Raw genomic sequence first — 5,514 nt, 5'->3', positions numbered from 1 at the left:
TCTTTTTATTCAAAAAGAACTCGGCTACAGGTCTTGGCATATTCTCCTGGTAGTCTACTGTTGTCAGATATAGTTGTATGGTGGTGGTTGAGTGTAAATGATGTTTGTTCACGAGTTGTACAGTGTTGGTATATCCTTCCGAATATGCTCGTCCTTGAGTACTGTTCCTTCTACGCCTGAGTCCTCTTTCATTGAATTATGTCTTTTTCACTGTGTCCTTTTGTTAGGGTTGTTCCGTTGCTGCTCCTGGTTCATGTGCACCGCTTCTTTGGTCTATAAATACCCTCCTAGTGTGCTGTTTTGATTCATCGAGCATTTTGTTGCGTGGTCTGAAATCTCTATAGTCATGAATATGATAGTTTGTGAAGTAGAGCAGCCCCCGAGCGTATTTTGTAGTTCTTGTATATCTTGTCGTAGCTGGAGGTAGCCTTGTGATAGGGATTAGAGGTAGGGCTAATCTCGCAGCGGCATTGTACCCGAAAGTACGTGGCGGTAGTTGGAGGAAGTCTTGTGATGTGGGATACGTTCCTTCATCGGCAGTTCTGGGTTGATCCTCTTCGTCTGTCCTACGACTGTCCGGTCAGATCACACCTGATCTTGCATCACTGTCGGGCTTTGGTAGACAGATGCCTGCAGGCCTCTCCTGGTCCATGTTGTCCTGCCGTGCTGCTGATTTCCCGCTTGGATGTACTACGTTCGTCCTTTGAAGAAAACAGTGTAGCCGAGTGCGGTTTGTTCTACCGATTAATCAATTTGAAACACGTAGTTGTTCCAGAGCCTAGTTGTGTGGGTTGGGTTCCTTTTTGCTACCTTGCTTGTCGTATTACCGAGTTCGTGGGTCTTGTAAGATGTGTAATCTTGTATTTTTTATGCCATTTATAATGGAAAGAATATTGTCTTCTGAGTTGTCATTCTTTTTTCTGCTGATGTCCTGGTTGTTTATGAGATTCCTGAGTTCTTTCTATAAGAATCGGGTTCTTATGTTCCCTTATGAGGTAGCCCTTCGTTGCTTGATGGTTGATGAGTTCTTTTTGTAGCAATATGATAACTCTGCCGTGGTGCTGGATGGATAAGTCTGAAATTTGCCCGTTGAACTGTACCTTTGTGTAGAAGTGTGCCGTCCGTCATTTCAGCTGTGTCAGTTGTGGTGAGAAATGGATCGTTGCGTTCTCATGGGCCTGGTGGGTCGGGTTTTTATTGCTGGAAAATCTATTTAAAGGTCTTTCTTCTTCTTTTTCTTTGCTGCCCTGCTTTTGCCTTGAAACCCTAGTCTTCAAAACTCCGCCGTCGCCTTTGTCACCGTCATCTGAGCGTCGCCGTCTAAGCATCATCATTTCTTAGTGCTTTATTGCTTTCGCTAGTATATGGTAGGAAGAAATCACGAGCAAGTCCTAGGCAACCTTTGTAGACGAGGAGGCATCGCTTTCTGTGATTGAAAATCAAGAATTCATGGCCATGAGGGCTGCTCAGAAGATCTGGCCCGGCTCCAACTACGACTGAGGATCAGTTGCGCGAGCTTGTCAGTGATGGTCTGATCCAGGGCAAGGAGTTTGCCGATTGGAAAAGCTCCAGGCCAGCATCGGGGTCCCAACTCCAGGCCCTGGTGAGATTGTTCTTTTTGTCTCCTTTATCCGTGCTCGACTCTGTCCTTCCTGCTTCTGTTTTTCTTCATCGATTTCTCAGTTATTTTGGGATTAGCTTGAACCATCTTGCTCCCAATGCTGTCATTCATCTTTCTGTTTTTGTTCATCTTTGTGAAACTTTTCATGGAATTTCTCCTTCTCTTTCTTTCTTTCTTTCATTACTTCTTCCGTTTGAAGCGCCAACCCCGCCGCGATGAAACCCATGTTCTTGGTGGCTGCGGGGGATTCAGTTTCGTCAGGGTCTTAAGAGTAAATTCTTTGATTATGACTTGGTTGATTCTGTGAGGGATTGGCATGCCGACTGGTTTTATGCCGCCAATATGATTCCTCCTCTTGCTGTTCATTCTGGTTCTGGTCCTGTGGTAATGACCGATGGGAAAAGAGTCCCCTGATGATGGATGAGCTCTAGGCGATCAAGCCGTTTCTTGAGAGGATGTGTACTCTGAAACAAGCAAAGGCTTGATCGACTTCGGGATTGTTTCCAGTTTTCTTCGCCGCCGTGTTCAACCTTGAAGGAGCGAGAGAATTATGGTTTTGAGTACTCTGGGCGGAGGACCCTTCTCGTATGGTCCCTGCCCTTGAGTTGACTGATGAGGAGGTGCTCGAGCACCTTCAGAAGATGTTGAAAGGAGTAAGCGTCGTCCCACATGCTGTCCCTAAGTATTGTGCTAACACCCCGCCTCCTGCTGTGAGTTGTTTTTTCTTATGCGGTTACTTTTTGTATTTCCTTTGCTGTCTCATTTTTTGCTTAATCTTTCTCGTCTGGTTGTTTTACTCTTTTATAGGAATTGAGGCATAACGTTGTTGATCCGATCCCCCTTGATGACTGCCCTGCTATTGTGGAGACTGGGGAGAGTCTTGCTGGGGCATCTTTAACCAGTAAGTTTCAAACCACCACGATGTTTCCTGGTGTTTCTCTTCCACAGTTCTTGACGCATATGTAGAGTATGTTCCTCGTCCAGTTCCTCGAGCTCCTCGTAGTGTGGGAAAAAGGGGGCGAGCGGATTGTTCTTCTTCTGGTTTGTCTACTACCAAGAAATCTCGCCAGTCGAGTACTCGTCCAGGTACTCAAGTTATAGGTAGCTTGCTCCTAGGTGAGCATATTAATACGTTTGTCTTTTTGTTGTTTGTTTGTGCCTTTAATCGAGTACTTTTCTCCTTTTTAGATGGCGCTGTGGTTGACTTGTTTGAGAGTGTGGTAGATGAGGATGATGATGCTGCCCTTGTCATGCGTCGGTGAGTTGTTTTCTTGTTTTTCTGTTGTTGAACACCTCTTTTTGTTGTAACTTTGGCCTTGTTCTCTTGTAGTAAGCGGTCGTCGAGCTCGAGTTCTTCTGGGGCTCCGGTCCCGACCACGCCACTCCTGTCGTAGAGTGGTGGTGATATTTTTGCTGCCATAGTTCCCCCTCTAAGGTCTTCTGTTCGTCTTGGGGATTTTATGAAGAAGAATATAGCTAAGTGAGTGAATCCTGGTTATGTTTCTTTACTTCTATTTTCCTTTTTTCTGATTCATATTCTTATCGTCGAGTTTCCTTATCATCTTGCAGACCCTCGCCTTCCCTTAACCCTCAGTCGACCTCTTGTCAGTCTTCTGGTTTGCCCCTGTGTATTGAGTCTTAGGACCCAGAATGTATGGTCGGCGAGGTGGCTGTGAGGGAGACAGGGTTCCCTGGTGATCACGTTGCTGCTGATTTGCTGGCTCCAGGGGTGACCGTGGCCGTGGCGGTGGATCCATCTGAGGAGGTAGCCGGGGCTTCCCAGGATACGGCCCTGGTCTTGCCTTCTTTACATCGGCCGGCTTCTTCCTCTGCTCCTCTTGCTACTGGCGTTTAGCGTTTGGATGATGACGTGGTGCAACAATTCGATGCCACTCATCGGTTGTCAGAGCTGACCGCTGTCTGGGGAACCTTTGCGACTTCTTTTGGGGAAAAACTCCAGGTAAGTTTTTCTGAAGTTCTTTCTTTGGATGTTCGTCTTTCTTTTGTTCTTATGTCTTGTTTCTTCTCTCTCTTTTTGTTCAATCTTTTTCTCGGGATCATACCGGCTTCTTTTTCTTGTCTGAGACTGAGAAAATGTTGTCTTCTGAGGTTAGTGCCCTAAAAACAAAGCTTGACCTCTGTCGGGCTGAGATGGAGACCGAGCGTCAAACGCACCAAAGGGAGGAACAAGCTCTCCGTGCCCAGGTGGTTGAGGCAGAAAAGCGGAGGGATGCTACCGTCCAGGAGGCCTTGAAGAATGTGGAGGCCATGAAGAATGAGTGCAATGGTATTGCGGGTTCTTTTTGTTTCCTTTTGTATTCAAATTTCCCTTTCTGCTGACTTGTTTTTTGGTGCTTGGTCTAGCTCTCCGAGTTGAAAAGCAGAAGCTCTCGGAGGGTATTGAGGAAATGAAGCTACTTGTTCGCAATAGTCACAACAGGGCTAAGGTGGTAATTACTCGTGCTGAAGAAGAACTCACGCTTGCCAAGTTGATTAGGCGTGGAGCTGACAGGGATCTTGTGCAGGTCCAAAAACTATTGAAGTCTTGACTGGCAAGTTGGCGACGGCTACTGAGAACTGGAATGCTTTGTGGAAATCATTTCGGTCAGTAGCCGATCTTCTTCGGACTCCAACAAATAATGGTCAATCTTGGGCTCAGTTTATTCCCCAAGTTCTGACCCGTTTTTAGGAATTCGTGAAGAGGTACGCCCAACTATGTACCAGAAATGTTCTAGCCCAGGTCCGGGTTCTTGCTCCGGAGGTCCCTTTGTCCAAGATTGCAGAGGAAGTCGAGAGTCAAGAATATCTGGATTCCGTTGAAAAGGTGGAGCCTGAGGTCGAAGATTTAGCTAGGAGGATTGTGGATAATCTTAATATTGATATTTCTTCTCCTGATGACGATGCTTGATGTAATTGACCTTTGTATTCCAGCTTCTGTAATAGGATATTATACTTCTTTTTGAATGAAGATTCTTTATTTTTTATTGATGTCTTCTTTGCCTGGATGCCAGCATCTGGCTCTTTCCCTGGTTGTAAAAACATCTTAGGATCGGTTCGGGTGTTGGCTTATCAGCTACCCTCATCGGCAGGCTAAAGCATCTTTTCATCTTCTTTGTTCACGGCCGGTATGCTCTGGCGTAGTTTCAACCATTTTACTTTTTGGTTCGGGTGTTAGCTTATTAGCTACCCTCATCGGTGGGCTCAAGCATCTTTTCAGCTCTTTTGCTCTCGGCCGGTATGCTCAGGCATAATTTCAGCGATTTTGTTTTTTGGTTTGGGTGTCAGCTTATTAGCTACCCTCATCGGCGGGCTCAAGCATCTTTTCAGCTCTTTTGCTCTCGACCGGTATGCTTAGGCATAATTTTAGCCATTTTGCTTTTTGGTTCGGGTGTTAGCTTATTAGCTACCCTCATCGGCAGGTTCAAGCATCTTTTTAGCTCTTTTACTCTCGGCCGGTATGCTCAGGCATAATTTTAGCCATTTTGCTTTTTGGTTCGGGTGTTAGCTTATTAGCTACCCTCATCGGCGGGCTCAAGCATCATTGGCGGGCTCAAGCATCTTTTCAGCTCTTTTGCTCTCGGCCGGTATGCTTAGTGAAAACAACTGGGGGAAAGCCATAATAAGACATGTTGTCGAGGAACATCATCTTTATTGATCATGAACGTTGATATGCTTAGTGAAAACAACTCGGGAAAAGTCATAATAAGACATATGTTGTCGAGGAACACCATCTTTATTGATCATGAATGTTTATCTCTTGTGGCTTGTACATATATTCTTCCTTGAGTTGTTTTCATGCGTAGAATCTTCTTAGTTGGCTGATGTGCCATGTATTGTTGACTTCTCTTCCATCTTTAGTTATCAACTTGTACATGCCTAGTCCGGTGACTTTT

This window comes from Miscanthus floridulus, chromosome 15 (assembly GCF_019320115.1).
Source record: "Miscanthus floridulus cultivar M001 chromosome 15, ASM1932011v1, whole genome shotgun sequence".
NCBI classification, from domain to species: domain Eukaryota; kingdom Viridiplantae; phylum Streptophyta; class Magnoliopsida; order Poales; family Poaceae; genus Miscanthus; species Miscanthus floridulus.
Note: the sequence above shows the minus strand (reverse complement) of the source record.